This window comes from Amaranthus tricolor, chromosome 4, assembly GCF_026212465.1.
Source record: "Amaranthus tricolor cultivar Red isolate AtriRed21 chromosome 4, ASM2621246v1, whole genome shotgun sequence".
Classification (NCBI taxonomy): Eukaryota; Viridiplantae; Streptophyta; class Magnoliopsida; order Caryophyllales; family Amaranthaceae; genus Amaranthus; species Amaranthus tricolor.
In genome coordinates this window covers 21008695-21028904 of record NC_080050.1, presented here as the reverse complement: position 1 = coordinate 21028904, position 20210 = coordinate 21008695, and the positions used below count along the sequence as shown (strand labels likewise).

The window sequence follows — 20210 nt, the reverse complement described above, 5'->3', positions numbered from 1 at the left end:
GAGTCATATAAAACAATTTTCAATATAATAATACACCATGTTTTTATTGGTTGAGGATTGATTGACTACTTAGTTTTCTTATCATTTTGTATATGATCGAGTATTGCCCCATATCGGGTAGAAATATAGTGCATAAAATAAAGTAGACTATAAATAAAAGAACCTGGATTACTGATAACGCACTTACTTGGATGAGGTCTATGAGTGATCATGTAGGCTCATGGCCTAGGTTGTTGACCTCCATTGCACATTGCAGAGGGGTAGCTGCCAAAGATCTCCCCAAGAAGGAGAGTCTACGTCATAATTTATGGTAGTTGGAGCCTGCGTGCGCGCGACTCCTGTCTAAAATATTGCTAATTTTTTGTATCAATATTACAATTTCTTTAATCCGTGATATATGTATTTTTAATTATAGAGCACAACAAACACAACGCCCTGAGAGATAATCGACAGGACATGACATCACTGCGTATCTTTTATGAGGGACTCATTTCCAACGACTGAGTCATATAAAACAATTTTCAATATACTGATACACCATGCTCGCATTTTTTTCTTTTAGTCCAAGTTATCCATGAAACCTTAACATTGTAAAGTTTATTTATTTAGGAATAAGTTATATAAAACTACTTTTAATTGATCGAAGATTGAATGAGCACATAAAGTTTTTATTAACATTTTGTATATGATCAAATATTGTCCACGTCGGGCAGGAATATAGTGCATATGATAAAGTAGACTATAAATAAAAGAAACTAAATTACTGATAAGTCACTTACCTAGACAATGTCAATTAGTGATTGCGTAGGCTCATTGTGGAAGGCAGCTGCCTACGATCTCCCCAAGAGGGAAGTTCTACGTCATAATTTTTGATAGTGGGGGCTTGCGTTCGCGCAACCACTGTCTTATGTAGTACTAATTAGCATTAAAATTTCTTTAAACCACAACAAACTTAATGCCTTAAGAGCTTTACAAAATAATTTTCAATATACTAATAAATCATGTTCGCATTTTTTCTTTTAGAAACAATTCTCCTTGAAACCTTATGAGTATAAAGTATTTTTTTACGAATGATTTGTTTAACAAAACTATTTTTATTGGTCGAACATTGAATGATTAGTTAGTGTTTTTCAATCATTTTGTATGTGTTTGAATATTGTCCCACATCAAGCAGGAATATAGCGTATCTGATAAAGTAGACTATAAATAAAAGAGGATGTATTAGTGATAACTCACTTACTTGGATGGGGTCTATGAGAGATCATGTAGGCTTATGGCCTAGGTTGTTGACCTCCATTGCACATAGAGGAGTTGCAGCAGTGGGGGATTGCGCTCGCGCGACCCCTGTCTAATATCTATGAGAGATCATGTAGGCTTATGGCCTAGGTTGTTGACCTCCATTGCACATTGAGGAGTTGCAGCAGTGGGGGACTGCGCTCGCGCGACCTCTGTCTAATATAGTACTAATTTTTTGTATTATTATTACAATTTCTTTAATCGTGATATAAGTATTTGTGTTTATAGAGCCCAACAAGCTCAACTCCCTGCAAGCTAGCCACAGGACATAACATCACTGCGTATCCTTTATGAAGGACTCATTTCCAACAAATGACTCATATTATAAAACAATTTTCAATATATTGATACACCATGTTCGCATATTTTTCTTTTAGACCAAGTTATCCATGAAACCTTAACATTGTAAAGTTTATTTATGTAAGAATAAGTTGTTGAACAAAACTACTTTTAACTGGTCGAAGATTGAATAAGTACATAGGTTAGTTTTAACATTTCGTATAGGATCAAATATTGACCACATCGGGCAAGAATATAGTGCATATGTCTAGACTATAGATAGAAGAGCATGGATTACTGATAACTCACTTACATAGATGGTGTCTATGAGTAATTGTGTAGGCTCATAGCCTAAGCTATTGACCTCCATTGCATATTGCGGAAGGCTGCTACCTAAGATATCCCCAAGAGGGAAAGTCTACGTCATAATTTGTAATAGCGGGGGCCTGCATTCGCGCAAACCCTGTCTTATATAGTACTAATAAACATTACAATTTCATTAAACCACAACAAACTTAACGCCTTAAGAGCTAATTGACTAACATGAAATCACTACTTAAGCTTTATAAGGAACTCATTTCCTATGAATGAGCTTTACAAAATAATTTTCAATATACTAATACATCATGTTTGTATTTTTTTTTTCTCTTAGAAACAGTTCTTCTTGAAACCTTATGATTGTAAAGTTTATTTTTTTACGATTGATTTGTTTAAAAAAAACTACTTTTAATGGTCCTGATTAATTGAATATTTAGCGTTTTTAATCATTTTGTATATGATTGAATATTGTCCCACATTAAGCACGAACATAGTGTATCTGATAAAGTAGACTATAAATAAATGAGAATGTATTACTAATAACTCACTTACCTGGACGGGTTCTATGAGTGATCATGTAGGCTCATGGCCTAAGTTGTTGACCTCTAATGCACATTGCGGAGAGGGAGCTGCCTAAGATCTCCCAAAAAGAGACAGTCTACGTCATAATTTGTGATAGTAGGGGCCTGCGTTCGCGTGGCTCCTGTTTAATATAGTACTAGTTTTTTGTATTAATATTACAATTTCTTTAATCCGTGATATAAGTATTTGTGTTTATAAAGCACAACAAACTCAACGCCCTGAGAGCTAGTTGACAACACATGACATCACTGCATATCCTTTATGAGAGACTCATTTCCTACGAATGAGTCATAATAACGATTTTCAATATACTAATACATCATCTTAATTAGCATTTTTTTGGAATAAGTTGTTTAAAAAAACTACTTCTAATGGGTCGAAGATTGAATTAGAACATAGGTTTTTTAACAATTTGCATTTGATAAAGTAGACTATAAATAAAAGATCCTTGATTACTGATAACTCACCTACTTGGACGGGGTGTATGAGTGCTTGTGTAGGCTCATGGCCTAGGCTGTTGACCTCCATTGCACATTGCTAAGGGCAGCCGCCTATGATATCCTCAAGTGGGAAAGTCTACGTCATAATTTATGGTAGTGGAGGCCTGCGTTCGCGCAACCCATGTCTTTTATAGTACTTATTAACATTACAATATCTTTATACCACAACAAACTTAACGCCTTAGAGCTAGTCGACTAACATGACATCACTACGTATGTTTTACGAGGGACTCATTTCCTACGTATGAGCTTTACAAAATAATTTTCATAATAATTCTTTTAAAAACAGTTCTACTTGAATCCTTATGATTGTAAAATTTATCTTTTTTCGAATGATTTTTATAATCAAAAACTACTTTTATTGGTCGAAGATTGAATGAGTAGTTAGTTTTTTTAATCATTTTGTATATAATTGAATATTTTCCCACATCAAATAGAAATATAGTGTACCTAATAAAGTAGACTATAAATAAAAGATGATGTATTACTGATAACTCACTAACCTGGACGGGGTCTATGAGTGATCATGTAGGCTCATGGCCTAGGTTATTGACCTCCATTGAACATTGCAGAGGGGCATCTGCCTAAGATCTCTCCAAGAGGGAGAGTTTAGGTCATAATTTGTGGTAGTGGGGGCATATGTTCGCGCGGCCTCTATTTAATAGAGTACTAATTTTTTTGTATTATTATTACAATTTCTTTAATCCATAATATAAGTATTTGTGTTTATAGTGCACAGCAAACTCAACGCCCTGAGAGCTAGTTGATAGACATGACATCATTGCATATACTTTAAAAGGGACTCATTTCCAACGAATGAGTCACATAAAGCAATTTTTCAATATACACCAGGTTTGCAACTTTTTCTTTTAGACCAAGTTCTAATTGAAACTTTATCATTGTAATGTTTATTTTTTGTTGTATAAGTAGTTTAACAAAACTACTTTTTATTGGTCGAAGATTGAATGAGTACATAGGTTTTTTTTAACATTTTGTATATGATCAATTATTGTGCACATCGGGAAGAAATATAGTGCATATGACAAAGTAGACTATGAATAATAGAGGCTGGATTACTAATAACTCACTTGCTTGGACGGGGTCTATGAGTGATCATGTAGGCTCATAGCCTAGGCTATTGACCTTCATTGCATATTGCAGAAGGGCAGTTGCCTAAGATCTCCCAAAGAAGGAGAGTCTACGTCATGATTTGTGGTTATGGGGGCTTGCGTTCGCGCGACCTCAATATAATATAAACCTAATCAACATTACACTTTCTTAAAACCATAACAAACTTAATGCCCTGAGAGCTAGTCGACAAACATGGCACCACTATGTATGCTTTTTGAGAGACTTATTTTCTACGAATAAGCTATATAAAATAATTTTCAATATACTAATATACCATGTTCGCATTTTTTCTTTTAGAAACTGGTCTCCTTGAAACCTTATTATTGTAAAGTTTATTTTTTTTGCGAATGATTTGTTTAACAAAACTACTTTTATTGGTTGAAGATTGAATGAGTACTTATATTTTTATCATTTTGTAAACGATTGAATACTATCCCACATCAGGTAGGAATACAGTGTATCTGATAAAGTAGACTATAAATAAAAGAGGTATTAACATTACAATTTCTTTCAACCATTGTATGAGCATTTGTCTTTATAGTGCACAACAAACTTAACGCCTTGAGAGCTAGGTGACAGACATGACACTGCGTATTCTTTATGAGGGACTCATTTCTAATGAATAAGTGAAATAAAATAATTTTCAATATGCTAATACACTATGTTCACATTTGTTCTTTTAGAAACAGTTCTCCTTGGAACCTTATCATTTTCAAGTTTATTTTTTTAACATATATTTTGTTAACAAAACCACTTTTTATTGGTCGACGATTGAATGAGTAGTTAGTTTTTTTTATCATTTTCTATGTGATTGAATATTGTGCCACATAGGGCGGGAATATAGTGTATTTGATAAAGCAGGTTATAAGAAAAAGAGGATGGATTACTAATAACTCACTTACCTAGATGGGGTCCATGAGTGATCATTTAGGTTCAAGGCCTAGATTGTTGACCTGATTGCATATTGCAGAGGGGCAGCTGCCTAAGATATCCCCAAGAGGGAGACTCTACGTTATAATTTGTGGTAGTGGGGACTTTTGTTCGCGTAAGCCTTGTCTAATAGAGTACTAATATTTTGAATTAACATTATAATTTCTTTAAACCAGGATATGAGCATTTGTGTTTATAGAGCATAGTATACTTAAGTCCCTGAGAGCTACTCGACATACATGACGTCTCTGCCTATCCTTTATAAGGGACTCATTTTCAACAATGAGTCATATAAAAACATTTTCAATATACTAATGCACTATGTACGCATTTTTTCTTTTAGAACAAGCTCTCTTTGAAACCTTATCATTGTACAGGTTTTTTTTGATGAATAATTTGTTTAACAGAACTATTTTTATTGGTCGATGGTGGAATGACTACTTAGATTTTTTTTATCGTTTTTGTATATAATCGAATATTGTCCCACATTGGGCAGGAATACTGATAACTGATAACGCACTTACCTGGACGGGGTCAATGAGTGATCATGTAGGCTCATAACATAGGCTGTCGACCTCCATTGCATATTGCGAAGGGGCAGCTGCCTAAGATCTCTCCAAGAGGGAGAATTTACGCCATAATTTTTCGTAGTGGGGGCCTACGTTCGCACGACCCCTTTTTTTTTATTAATATTACAATTTCTTTAATCCGTGATATAAGTATTTGTGTTTGTACAGCACAGCAAACTCAACGCCCGGAAAGGTAGTCGACAGACATGACATCACTGCACATGTTCGCATTTTTTCTTTTAGACCAAGTTTTCCTTGAAACCTTATCATTGTAAAGTTTTTTTTTTATGAATAAGTTGTTAAAAAAAAACTACTTTTCATTGATCGAAAAATGAATTAGTGGTTAGTTTATTTTATCATTTTGTATTGTATATGATGGAATATTGTCCCACATCAGACAAGAATATAGTGCATCTGATAAAGTAGACTATAAATATAAGAGTAATAATTACTTATAACTCACTTACCTGGACGGGGTTTATGAGTGATCGTGTAAACTCATAGCCTAGGTTGTTGACCACCATTTCACATTGCGGAGGAGCAGCTGCTTAAGATCTCCTCAAGAGGAGGAGTCTACGTTATAATTTGTGGTAATGGGGGCTTGCGTTCGTGCGGCCCCTGTCTAATATAGTACTATTATAATAAAAAATTTCAATATACTAATACACCATGTTTGCTTTTTTTTTTTCTTTTAGATTTAGTTCTTTTTGAAACCTTATCATTTGTAAAGTTTATAATTTTTACCAATGATATGTTTAACAAAACTAGTGTTACTAGTCGAAGATTGAATGAGTAGTTAGTTTTTTTTTCTATCATTTTGTATTTGATTGAATATTGTCCCTAGGGCTGAACACGGTTTGGTCTAAACGGTAAACCAAATCGGACCAAACCGTAATTTAAATATTTGGTTTGGTCTACGGTCTAAATGGTCTGGTCCAGTTTTTTTTTTTTTTAAACGGTTTACGGTCCGGTCCCGGTTTTAAAATTTTAAAACCAAACCGGACCGGAAAACCGTAATAAAATCAAATTTTAGGGGATTAGGGCTGGGCAACTACTCAGTACTCATGAACTCCTAATCTCCTCTCTTCCTGGCTGCCTTCAATCTCCATCTCCATTTCAGAAATCGCGCATTCTCCTCATCTCCTCTCTTCCTCGCCTTCTCTCTGATAATCTGATTCCTCGCCTGACGCCTCCTCTCTCATTCCTTCTTCGAGGTTGCGTGTTCTTGTTCCCTGTGGCCTGTAGGCTGTAAATTAACAATTTGTATTTGGTTAGTGAGCAGAGGTTGAAGAAAATTTGTTTCAGTACTTGAGAAATTCACTGAAATCGGTTCGTTCTTCCCTCTTTTCTTTTAGATGTTTCAATTTCATTTCTAGTTTTTCGTTCTTTAGGTTTTGGTAATTAATCTTCATTTTTAGTCTTTCTTTTTTATTTTCTGTATTTGATTGCAAATGTTGTTTACTAGTAGTACGTGTTTTTTGCTGCCCTTATTATTTGCTGTTTTGATTGAATTGGATTTGATGAAATATCTGTTTTTGATTTTATTTTTCTGTTGAAAACTAAATTTAGTATTTTCAATCAAGTTTGAAGACTATAAGATTGTTAATTAATCTTCAAGTTTTTGATTTTATTTTTCTGTCGTTCCAATTCCCAAACCGGAAAACCCTTCTACAGCCTGCTTTGGATTTGATGATGTATTTTGTTTACAGATTATAGATTCTCACTCAATTAAAAAAATAAAAAAAATAAAAAAAAACCGTAGACCAGACCAGACCAGACCGTTCTAGAACGGTCTGCTCTGGTCTGAAAAATTTCCAGACCGGAATTTCTGGTCTGGTCTGATTTTTCTGTCAAACCAGACCAAACCGGACCGTGTGCAGCCCTAATTGTCCCACTTCAGGCAAGAATATAGTGCATCTGATGAAGTAGACTATAAATGTAAGAGGCTTGATTACTGATAACTCACTTACCTGGACGGGGTCTATGAGTGATCATGTAGGCTCATGCCTAGTTTGTTGACCTCCATTGCACATTGCTAAGGGGAAGCTACTTAAGATCTCCCCAAGAGGAAGAGTCTACATTATAATTTGTGGTAGTGGGGGCCTGTGTTCATGGGCCCCTGTCTAATATAGTACTATTTAACATTATAAATTCTTTAAACCACAACAAACTTAACGCCCTGAGACCTAATCGACAAACATGACATCGCTGAGTATGCTTTATGAAGGACTCATTTCCTACGAATGAGCTATATAAAACAATTTCTAGACATGACATCACTATGTATCCTTTGAGGAACTTATTTCCTACGAATGATTCATATAAAATAATTTTCAATCATACATTTTAATAATGCTGAAACAAAATGACAAATTTAACGACTAGAATGATTTTGACAATTGGATAAATTTGATTAGATGAGTATGCTTACTATGCAATATCATTATAGCCTCCAAAATCATTAATTGATACGTTAAATAAGGATATTGTATAATTGACTTGCATAATTTTTTACTTGATACATGGTTTAATATTTAAATTTAATTATTTGATAGATACGTTAAATAAGAAAATTCAACCATCAGTTTTTAATATGATAGTTATTTTCTTCAATAGGATTACAATATATAGTTAATTATTATTTATACATATTTATCCTTAATTAATTAGTTATTAATTGACTTATTTAGAAATTTATAATATAAAAAATACATGAGTTAATGTTAATTTGATTTTTAAAATTAATTGATTGAGTCAATGTTTCAATTTAATTTTTGAAAGCCATAATCAATTATACATAATATTTGTTTGTGGACTGAATAAATGGTAAGTATGCTAAATGATTTGAATTGAAATCTCAAATGAATTGAATTTTATGTTAATAAAATTCTTCAATATATTTGTTATAAAAATACATGAGTATCTGCCACATATTGTGAATATTTTTTTATAATATATGATATCTACCACATTGACACAAACTGGTGAGTATTCTGTTAATCTCTTTGATAAAAATAATCTCAATGAGATGATTTCTTGATAGAATTTGCAAATCAATAAATAATTAATCTCATTAAAAAAACCCTAAAATGCATGTTTACCCTCAATTAATTAGTCATTAATTAACTTATTAAGAATTTTACAAAAATAGATGAGTCAATGTTGTTGATTCAATTAGGAACGGGAACAGCAACAAGAGGGGGGGGTGAATTGTTGTTGTTGCAAGTTTAAGCGATTGTGCCCTGTTTTTGCGGAATTATTCAAAATAAATAAAGCTTAAACTAAGAGCAAAATATTAAGAGAGACACACGATTTTACGTGGAAACCTTTTGGGCCTAAACAAAAGGAAAAACCACGACCACTTGGGATTTTCAAAAACTCCACTATGTTTAAGGCAATTAGTTACAATCACAATAAACACCTTGCTTCACTCGAAGCGTAACACCTAGGCCGACTCCTCTTCTCTCTAATTGCTTTACTCCAAGCAACAAACTTAGCTTTACAATAAGCTAATCCTCTCTAGCTTCACTCAAAGCTATCTAATTTCCCCCTTAGACTCACCCGAGTCTAATTACATAAACTCTCAAAAACCCTTACAAAAAGGATATAAATTCTCTAAAATAAATCAAAGAGTTGCATCAAGAAAATATTATAAATTGATTGGCAACTTTAAGAACAAAATATTTCTTGTAAAATCCAACAAAAACGTATGAAAAATACTTAAGCACAAAACGTTGGATTACATCTCTTCTCTTTAAAAACCGGAATTATCTTGCAATTTATAGAAAATAATATTCCTAAGAAAGTGGAATAATCCAATCCATCATCCCACTATCAAGAGATCATGGGAGTAATGTGGATTAAGCAAACACACGGTTATTTCCATAAGATTTGATTAAGTCAAATCACACGTGTACATAAACAATAACCGCTGTTCCCTTAATAACCGCTGTTCCCTAAAGTAGCAGTTTCTTCACTAGTAATTCCTGTTCCCCAAATTAATGGCTGGAACTTCATGCTATATTTAGAAAACGGTTAATCTTAGTGGGAATGATTGTTTGCTAATTTTTAGGAATAAAGACCGGCTGAAAAGATTTGCTAAGACCAATTCAAAGTTAGTTGATTCTATTTTTAACAAATCCAAGATTTATTAAAAATAGATCCTAAAATAAAGGATCTTAACAAATAAATCGTGAATACATTTTCTTTAACAAAAACGATTTGCCAATTAACTTAAATAAATTTTTACTGCAACAATTTAATTTAAAATACATTAACTAAAAAAATAATAATTAAAATATGATAACCAGAATTTTTAGTCAACGTAGTCAACCTTCAGCTCAGGAACAGTGTGCTGTCTCCAGACTTCAGTTTAGCTAGAACATCTAATTTGGGAACAGTAGATCTGCTGTCTCCATTTTACATCCCAAGCGATATACTTCTCCTAACATCAATTGAAACCTTTTGACATGTACGTTTCCATAAGCTAAGGCATATGTACTATCAACGATCATAATCATAATCGGATATCGACCTGCACAATCTCTAAAAACATGTTCGCTTAAATAAAGTGTAGTCATCATCAAAACTCAAGAGGTCCAACAAATTCCCCCTTTTTGATGATGACAAACTTTTCAAACAAACTTAAAAACAAAATAGAGTAAAACCAATATTGAAGAGCATGTTCGAGATTAAAACAACTCTACATAACTTAGTAAATTAACTCGTTACAATATAATTTACCAAGCATACATTAAAAACAAATTACTCTATTAATTAGAATTATTTAAAATAACTTAAGCATAATCAAAACATCGGAAGTAGTTTATAACTTAAGATTTCAAATAGAACTAAAACAAAACAAAACTTACCAAACAAAACTGAAGCACTGTAAGAACTTTTATCATAGCATTCAAGTAATCATCAGAGCATATAAATCATAACAATCAAAGTATGTATCTCGGTATGTATATCAGAGCTAAACTGAGCTAAACTTATTAATCATCAGAGCATCAGAGCATGAATATCAGAGCATAGCCACAGTTCCTAATGTTCAACAGAATAAATGTATATCAGACTAAGCATACTCAAGCATTATTTAAGTTTGTGCCAAATATTCCCCCTTTTGACATCATTCAAAAAGAAGATAAGCAATCAAGCCACAGCACTAAACATATAGTTATAGTCAAAGAGAGAATAAGGATGCACAAATTAAAAAGCAATAACAATGAATGCAAGCATGATAAGCAAAGATTAACCAACCTAACATAGTAGCATATGTAAAAAGGTTTAACAAAGTTAACAGTGTTTAAGAGGTGTACCCCAGCTGGTACCAAAAAAAATTGTTCAAAGACAGAGACAGCAGCAATGAAAAATATAAAAGGGAAACTATGAAGCAGGAGCATCTTCATCAACATATTTAGTTTCCACCTCAACTGTATCCAATTTAGCGCCAAGACGAGCCTCCATTTGAGTCATCTGGTCAGCTAATGAGGCTAGGGAAACACGGATCTCATCTTGAAATTTGAAGAAGCGATCCTGCAAATCATCAAGCTTGAGAAGAATGGAATATAAGGGAGCAGTAGGAACGGTTGCCTGATCAAAGCTGTGTTTGTGAAATGATGGTGGTGGTGATCTTGGTGTTGGTGAGGGTGGTGGTGGAGTGAAATGATGAGTTGGTGGAGTGGTTGGCTTTGATGAGGGAAAACTATTGGGTTCAGCCCTAGAGTCTTCTTCAAGAGAAACCTTAGATTCCACCCCCTGGTCTTCTTCCTCAGAAGGAACAACCTCCTGTTCCTTAACTCCATCCCCTTCTTTCTCCTGTTCCTCCTTCTCCTCTTCTTCCTTTTTCTCCTGTTCCTTCTCTTCCTTCTCTTCCTCTTCCTCCTGTTCCTCCTTTTCCTTCCCCTCTTCCTCCTGTTCCTCATTATCAGAATCAATCTCAATCTGTTCCACAGCATTTTCAAGGATCCCTTCCTCATTTAATTTAAGGCGCAAGTTATTCAAACATTTTGCACCTATCATGTTACTGGGACCCATAGGAAAACTGTATTCTCCAAGTGGAACACCAAATTTTGAGAAAATCCAGGACAACAAACCACCATAGCCTACCATACATCTTTTGGCTATACAATCATTTAAATGCGAAATCATCAAGGAAGGAAAGTTAATCTTTATATTGTTCACCATACAGTAAATCAAAGTGGCATCTCGAAGACTTACCTCACTACGTTTTGAATTTCGTGGTAAAATAAACCTTCTAGCAATGTTGTACAGCAACTTATGTAAAGGAGACAGGACATTGTGACTTACTTTCCCCCTTTTTTGCCTAACCCCCAAGCATCTCCAAACATCTTTTTCATCTCTTCCAGAAAACGCAATCTTAGACCCAACATGATAAACATCAAAACCAGTAGCAGGAACACCTAACCACTCTCCTAAAGTCAGACTATCAAATTCAATATCAATATCTTTGATTGAACTAGAACAAACTCCATCATGAACAGCAAAATTAGAAATAAACTCATGCATAATGTCAGGGTAAATGGGGTTGCAGCAATATACGCTCATAAGTGATTCCCATTTTTGAGTTTGTAAAATTTCATGGAATTTAGGAAAGATTGTAGATTCGTACCATTCTTTGTCTACACCAAATCCTACAGACATTTCTTTAGAAAGTTCTTCAGCATTTGAGTAATGCGTTACCTTCTTTTTCTTGGTAGAGTGGGTTGAAGGTTTCTTGGATTCTCTTGTTCTTTTACCACTTGTTTGCGGAGACATAGGGGTGTCCTCTGGTTCCTTTGATGAAGACTTAGGTTTGTGAGTGAGAGAAGGTGGGTAGATAACTCGAAGAGGGACAGGTTGCTTCATTTTTGGTTTCATATTCTTGGTTTTCATTGAAGTTTTTAGAGAGAAAAGCAAAGGAAAATGACGGAGTGAAAGGGAAGTGGAAGGAATGACGGTTTAGGGTTGAGTGAAAGTGAAAGGTTAGTGAAGATGAAATGAAAGATGGGACGAGAGGGAGTAATTGTATTGGATGAAGTGACGTGTTGAGGCAGTTATCAAATCAAGACAATTGATTTTGAATTGTGAAAATGGAGTATGTTGAGATTCAACTCCTACTTAAAAGAACTGCTGGAAAAAAAATTTATATATAATTTTTTGTTTTTTTTTTTTATTTATAATAAGAAAATGATAATATTATGCTACTACCGTTTGATCAAAATAATCATGCAATCATAAGAACATTCAAAGTATATACCTTTAAAAAATGCGTACCTGATCCTTTCGATAATTGATTTTTCAATCAAGATTATTGTGGTTGATTGATCATTTTCAATTTTCATTTTGTCTCTAGGAATCATATATGACACTTCCTTTAATGCAGCTTGATCATGCCAAGTTCCAATCTCATTTTCTCATGCTGTTCCCTTGGAAGCGGTTTGGTCATGATATCTGCTATTTGCTCGTTAGTGTTTACATGCTTAACAATAATATTTTTATTTTCAACATTATCCTTAAGAAAATGATGCCTAATATGAATGTGCTTTACTCGTGAGTGATGCACTGGATCTTTGGATATGCATATGGCACTGGTATTATCGCAATAAATAGGAACACATGCATACTTAATACCAAAGTCTCTTAGCTGCTGCTTTATCCATATCATTTGGGAACAGCAAGCTGCTGCTGCTACGTACTCAGCTTCAGCAGTTGATAATGCAACAGTGTTTTGTTTCTTGGAACTCCACGAAACTAAACATGAGCCAAGAAATTGTACCATACCTGACGTGCTTTTTCTATTAACAAGATCTCCTGCATAATCTGCATCACTAAAGCCTTTCAAATCAAATACATCACTTTTAGGATAAAATAATGATAAATCATCTGTTCCCTTTAGATATCTCAAAATACGTTTCACTGCAGTTAGATGTGATTCTTTAGGGTTAGATTGAAATCTTGCACATAAACCAACACTAAATGAAATATCGGGTCTACTAGCAGTTAGATATAATAAAGATCCAATCATGCCTCTATACATAGTTTGGTCAATATTTGTTCCATTTGTATCTTCATCTAATCTTACATTAGTAGCCATGGGTGTATGGTTGGTTTTAGCGTTATTCATGCCATATTTCTTAAGAAGTTCTTTTATATATTTTTGTTGATGAATAAAGATACCATTAGCAGTTTGTTTGATTTGCAAACCAAGAAAGAAATTTAATTCTCCCATCATGCTCATTTCAAATTCAGTGCTCATAAGGTTAGCAAATTCTTTACATAGCAATTCATTTGTGGCACCAAAAATAATATCATCAACATATATTTGAACAACTAATATATTGGAACCTTTGTTCTTAAAGAATAAGGTTTTATCAATTTTACCTCTAATAAAGTCATTTTGAATCAAAAATTTTGATAGTCTTTCATACCATTGCCTAGGAGCTTGTTTCAACCCATAAAGAGCTTTATCAAGCTTATAGACATGATCAAGACACGAGGTATTCTCAAAGCCAGGCGGTTGTTCAACAAAAACTTCTTCATCAAGAAAACCATTCAAGAAAGCACATTTCACATCCATTTGATATAATTTAAAGTTCATAAATGCAGCAAAAGAAATTAAAATTCTAATAGCTTCTAACCTTGCTACTGGAGCAAATGTCTCAGTATAATCAATACCTTCTTGTTGATTGTACCCTTTGACCACGAGCCTTGCTTTGTTTCTTACAATTATTCCATGCTCATCTAGTTTGTTCCGAAATACCCATTTCAAACCAATTACCTTCTTGTGTTTCGGTTTGGGTTCTAAATGCCATACCTTGTTCCTTTCAAATTCGTTCAATTCATCTTGCATGGCTACAACCCATTCGGAATCCTTTAGAGCTTCTTCGTGATTTTTGGGTTCAAGTGATGATAGGAACGCAAAATGTGCACAAAAGTTTCTCATTTGAGATCTAGTTTGTGTTCCTTTATTTAAGTCACTTACAATCAAATCAAGAGGATGGTATTTTTGATATCTCCAAGGTTTTGGCATAAAATCTCTTGTGGGAACAGTAGCATGTTCTGGTTCATTAGCTTGATTAACATTCTGTTCAGCTACTGGATCGTTTTGCTCTTCTGTGGGAACAGCTGGATTGGGAACAGTCTGCTGTTCCTGATGTTCTGGCAGTTCCTGAACTCGATCAGTACTTTCTGCTTCTGCTGGAACCGGCTGTTCACCAGCTGTTTCTTGATCATGCACTTTCAATTCTTCATCATCTTCTTCTAAATTTGCAAGACCTATCTTAAAATTATTTGTATCCTGTTCACTTGACAAAAAGTTAGTTTCATCGAAAATTATGTGAACGGATTCTTCCACACTCATTGTTCTTTTGTTATAGACTCTATATGCCTTACTTTGAGATGAGTAGCCAAGAAATACTGCTTCATCACTTCTTTCATCAAATTTACCTATATTCCGTTTTCCATTAATATGTACAAAACATTTGCATCCAAACACACGAAAATAGGCAATATTTGGTTTAACACCTTTAAACAGTTCATAGGGTGTCTTAGAAGTGATTGGTCTTATCAATACTCTATTTAAAATATAACATGCAGTATTAACAGCCTCGGCCCAAAAATTTCTAGGTAAACCACTAGCAATTAACATAGTTCTAGCCATTTCTTCTAAAGTTCTATTTTTCCTTTCTACAACACCATTTTGTTGTGGTGTTCTAGGGGCGGAAAAATTGTGACTTATTCCATGTTCATTGCAATAACTCATAAAGCTTGAATTTTCAAATTCTTTACCATGATCTGACCTTATGTGAACAATTTGATTATTGGTAGATTTTTGTATTTTGTTAGCGAAAGAAACAAACTCATTAAAGGCTTCATCTTTACTAACTAGAAATAAAGTCCATGTAAATCTACTATAATCATCAATAATAACAAACACATATCTCTTGCCACTACGGCTTTGTATTCTCATAGGTCCACACAAATCCATGTGTAATAATTCAAGCGTTTTTGAGGTGGTCACAACATTCTTTGGTTTAAAAGATGACCTTACTTGTTTTCCTTTGGCACAAGGATCACATATTTCCTCTTTAAGGAATTTTATAGATGGTAGTCCTCTAACTAGGTCTTTAGATCTTAATGTATTAATCAATGAATAACTAGCATGACCTAGACGCTTATGCCAAAGAAGTGGGTCGTCTTCTATAACACTTAGACACGTTAGACTGTTTCTGGGAACAGTGTCCAGGTCCACTATATAAGTGTTCCCTTTTCTGTTTCCCTCAAGAATGATGTCTCCTGTGTCGTTCCTAGAAATAATGCACTTTTCAGAAGTAAAGTTTACAGAGTTACCCTTATCACAAAATTGAGAAATGCTGAGTAAGTTGTGTTTCAAATTCTCGACTAAAAATACATTATCAATGGCGTGGGAACATGACCTTCCAACCTTTCCTTTGGCGATTATCTCACCCTTCATATTGTCACCGAAGGTTACTGTTCCCCCATCATAGGCTTCAAGTGAGAGAAATTTAGATTTGTCACCCGTCATATGCTTGGAACACCCACTGTCGAGATACCATGAGCTGTTCCCCCTCACTTGGACCTGTAAGATAATTAATTGTTAATTATAGGAACCCAGACTTTCTTGGGTTCCTTGTCGATCTTACATGAATCATATTTATCAATTTGAATGTTATCGACATAGTTTCTGTTAGAGACAGTATACTGTTCCCTTTTGGTGCACTGTTCCTTCAGATGGCCAGCTTTACCACAGAAGGTACAGTACCTGTCTCTAGGAAGATCAACGTAAGCTTTCTTACTTTTGTTATTCTTAAAATAATTTAGGCCTTGTGATCTCTTACTTTTAGCATCTAGAATCCATTTGGGAGTTATTTTGATTTTCCCTTTTTCTCTTGAATTTAATTCAAGATTATTATTGTTGTTACGGTTGGATTCCGGATTCAACTCTAAATGTTGAAAATCATTGCACAAATCCTTAGTAGATGCATTTATCAATTCTTTATTTAAGCCTAATAATTTGTATTGTGATAGCTCAATATTAAGAATAACATTTTCCTTCTTAAGTCTCTCCATATTTTCCTTTAGGATTATATTTTGGTCCAACAAACCGAAAAATCTGTTTTGGACATCATGTCTAAAGGTGTTTATGTATGAGACATGGTCTTTGCTTACTTTAAGTTCCTTTTCTAACCTGAGACACTTATCATTGCAATTTTCAAGTTTAGCTTGTGTCTCTTTTAACAACTCTTTTAATTCATTTTTACTTAGATTAAATGAATGGTCAGAAAATGAATTAGAAATATTTACCTGCTTCTCCTTGCCTTTATGCGTAGCCATGAGACATAGGTTAGCTGTCTCCTCTTCTTCGGGAACAATAGTTTCATTCTCACTTTCAGTTTCTCCCCATGCAGCAATCATGGCCCTACGAAAGTCCGTCTTGTTAAAATTTTCTTTGTTCAACGGTCTTCTTGAATCTCTTGTCTTTCCCTTGCCCTTTTCATTCTTCCATGTTGGGCAATCCTTGATGAAGTGCTCGGTACTTCCACATTTGTGGCATTCAAGATTTTTTGTTCTTCTTTCTCTGTTGTTTCTTTGATTTGCATACCTGCTGTTCCTGAAGAACTTCTTGAATTTTCGTACCAATAAAGCAGCCTCTTCCTCATCACATTCTGATTCGTCCTGTTCCCCCGCTGCCAGAGCCAGTCCCTTGTTCCTGGAACTGTCTGCTGTTCCCAAATGCAATTCATGCGTCATTAGGGAACCAGCCAGCTCCTCTAGATTGAACTTAGTAAAATCTTTGGACTCTTGTATAGCAGTAACCTTGGCCCTCCAGCGCTCATCTTGAGGAAGGCTCCTAAGAATCTTCCTTACTTGTTCATCAGTGGGAATTATTCTTCCAAGAGAGACAAGCTCGTTTGTTATGTTGGTGAACCTAGTGAACATCTCTTGGATACTTTCTCTTGGCTCCATAACAAATCTCTCGTATTTAGACATTAACAAATCAATTTTGGACCGTTTTACTTCACTTGTTCCCTCATGGGTAACAGCAAGCAGATCCCAAATTTGCTTAGCGGATTTGCACCCCATAATTCTATTATGCTCGTTTGGTCCAAGACCACAATGAAGTAATTTTATAGCAAGAGCATTTAATTCCATTTTCTGAAAATCTTCTTTTTCATATTCGGTTATAGGTTTGGGAACAATTTCATTGTTGGAGTTAGTAGTGGTTACCTCAAAATCTCCGATTTCTATGACTCTCCAAACTTGATAATTTTCCGCTTTGATGAAGATCTCCATCCTATTTTTCCAATATGTATAGAATTTTCCATCGAACATTGGTGGTCTTTGAGTTGAATACCCTTCTTCCATTCGCTCGTTCATAATTGACATTTTTCGGGAACACCAGAATCTGCCCTCAGGGTTTCCTGATCTTCTGGGAACAGGGCTCTGATACCAATTGTTGATTCAATTAGGAACGGGAACAGCAACAAGAGGGGGGGTGAATTGTTGTTGTTGCAAGTTTAAGCGATTGTGCCCTGTTTTTGCGGAATTATTCAAAATAAATAAAGCTTAAACTAAGAGCAAAATATTAAGAGAGACACACGATTTTACGTGGAAACCTTTTGGGCCTAAACAAAAGGAAAAACCACGACCACTTGGGATTTTCAAAAACTCCACTATGTTTAAGGCAATTAGTTACAATCACAATAAACACCTTGCTTCACTCGAAGCGTAACACCTAGGCCGACTCCTCTTCTCTCTAATTGCTTTACTCCAAGCAACAAACTTAGCTTTACAATAAGCTAATCCTCTCTAGCTTCACTCAAAGCTATCTAATTTCCCCCTTAGACTCACCCGAGTCTAATTACATAAACTCTCAAAAACCCTTACAAAAAGGATATAAATTCTCTAAAATAAATCAAAGAGTTGCATCAAGAAAATATTATAAATTGATTGGCAACTTTAAGAACAAAATATTTCTTGTAAAATCCAACAAAAACGTATGAAAAATACTTAAGCACAAAACGTTGGATTACATCTCTTCTCTTTAAAAACCGGAATTATCTTGCAATTTATAGAAAATAATATTCCTAAGAAAGTGGAATAATCCAATCCATCATCCCACTATCAAGAGATCATGGGAGTAATGTGGATTAAGCAAACACACGGTTATTTCCATAAGATTTGATTAAGTCAAATCACACGTGTACATAAACAATAACCGCTGTTCCCTTAATAACCGCTGTTCCCTAAAGTAGCAGTTTCTTCACTAGTAATTCCTGTTCCCCAAATTAATGGCTGGAACTTCATGCTATATTTAGAAAACGGTTAATCTTAGTGGGAATGATTGTTTGCTAATTTTTAGGAATAAAGACCGGCTGAAAAGATTTGCTAAGACCAATTCAAAGTTAGTTGATTCTATTTTTAACAAATCCAAGATTTATTAAAAATAGATCCTAAAATAAAGGATCTTAACAAATAAATCGTGAATACATTTTCTTTAACAAAAACGATTTGCCAATTAACTTAAATAAATTTTTACTGCAACAATTTAATTTAAAATACATTAACTAAAAAAATAATAATTAAAATATGATAACCAGAATTTTTAGTCAACGTAGTCAACCTTCAGCTCAGGAACAGTGTGCTGTCTCCAGACTTCAGTTTAGCTAGAACATCTAATTTGGGAACAGTAGATCTGCTGTCTCCATTTTACATCCCAAGCGATATACTTCTCCTAACATCAATTGAAACCTTTTGACATGTACGTTTCCATAAGCTAAGGCATATGTACTATCAACGATCATAATCATAATCGGATATCGACCTGCACAATCTCTAAAAACATGTTCGCTTAAATAAAGTGTAGTCATCATCAAAACTCAAGAGGTCCAACAAATTCCCCCTTTTTGATGATGACAAACTTTTCAAACAAACTTAAAAACAAAATAGAGTAAAACCAATATTGAAGAGCATGTTCGAGATTAAAACAACTCTACATAACTTAGTAAATTAACTCGTTACAATATAATTTACCAAGCATACATTAAAAACAAATTACTCTATTAATTAGAATTATTTAAAATAACTTAAGCATAATCAAAACATCGGAAGTAGTTTATAACTTAAGATTTCAAATAGAACTAAAACAAAACAAAACTTACCAAACAAAACTTAAAGCACTGTAAGAACTTTTATCATAGCATTCAAGTAATCATCAGAGCATATAAATCATAACAATCAAAGTATGTATCTCGGTATGTATATCAGAGCTAAACTGAGCTAAACTTATTAATCATCAGAGCATCAGAGCATGAATATCAGAGCATAGCCACAGTTCCTAATGTTCAACAGAATAAATGTATATCAGACTAAGCATACTCAAGCATTATTTAAGTTTGTGCCAAATATTCCCCCTTTTGACATCATTCAAAAAGAAGATAAGCAATCAAGCCACAGCACTAAACATATAGTTATAGTCAAAGAGAGAATAAGGATGCACAAATTAAAAAGCAATAACAATGAATGCAAGCATGATAAGCAAAGATTAACCAACCTAACATAGTAGCATATGTAAAAAGGT

General features: G+C 34.1%; 10 non-coding genes across 10 annotated transcripts; all 10 read left to right on the top strand.

The window, feature by feature from the left end:
• The first annotated feature begins 179 nt into the window (after window positions 1-179).
• LOC130811916 (U1 spliceosomal RNA) lies at window positions 180-341 on the top strand. The gene has a single exon (XR_009041530.1). It is a non-coding gene; the product is annotated as a U1 spliceosomal RNA (small nuclear RNA).
• A 1539-nt stretch (window positions 342-1880) lies between these two features.
• Window positions 1881-2042, top strand: LOC130811932 (U1 spliceosomal RNA). Its single transcript, XR_009041545.1, has one exon. It is a non-coding gene; the product is annotated as a U1 spliceosomal RNA (small nuclear RNA).
• A 395-nt stretch (window positions 2043-2437) lies between these two features.
• On the top strand, window positions 2438-2600 carry LOC130811926 (U1 spliceosomal RNA). The gene has a single exon (XR_009041540.1). It is a non-coding gene; the product is annotated as a U1 spliceosomal RNA (small nuclear RNA).
• Window positions 2601-2938: 338 nt separating this feature from the next.
• On the top strand, window positions 2939-3100 carry LOC130811925 (U1 spliceosomal RNA). The gene has a single exon (XR_009041539.1). It is a non-coding gene; the product is annotated as a U1 spliceosomal RNA (small nuclear RNA).
• Window positions 3101-3470: 370 nt separating this feature from the next.
• Window positions 3471-3633, top strand: LOC130811922 (U1 spliceosomal RNA). Its single transcript, XR_009041536.1, has one exon. It is a non-coding gene; the product is annotated as a U1 spliceosomal RNA (small nuclear RNA).
• Window positions 3634-4059: 426 nt separating this feature from the next.
• On the top strand, window positions 4060-4222 carry LOC130811921 (U1 spliceosomal RNA). The gene has a single exon (XR_009041535.1). It is a non-coding gene; the product is annotated as a U1 spliceosomal RNA (small nuclear RNA).
• Window positions 4223-5000: 778 nt separating this feature from the next.
• LOC130811929 (U1 spliceosomal RNA) lies at window positions 5001-5162 on the top strand. The gene has a single exon (XR_009041542.1). It is a non-coding gene; the product is annotated as a U1 spliceosomal RNA (small nuclear RNA).
• A 390-nt stretch (window positions 5163-5552) lies between these two features.
• LOC130811928 (U1 spliceosomal RNA) lies at window positions 5553-5715 on the top strand. The gene has a single exon (XR_009041541.1). It is a non-coding gene; the product is annotated as a U1 spliceosomal RNA (small nuclear RNA).
• A 349-nt stretch (window positions 5716-6064) lies between these two features.
• LOC130811920 (U1 spliceosomal RNA) lies at window positions 6065-6227 on the top strand. The gene has a single exon (XR_009041534.1). It is a non-coding gene; the product is annotated as a U1 spliceosomal RNA (small nuclear RNA).
• Window positions 6228-7567: 1340 nt separating this feature from the next.
• On the top strand, window positions 7568-7727 carry LOC130811918 (U1 spliceosomal RNA). Its single transcript, XR_009041532.1, has one exon. It is a non-coding gene; the product is annotated as a U1 spliceosomal RNA (small nuclear RNA).
• The last annotated feature ends 12483 nt before the right edge of the window (window positions 7728-20210 follow it).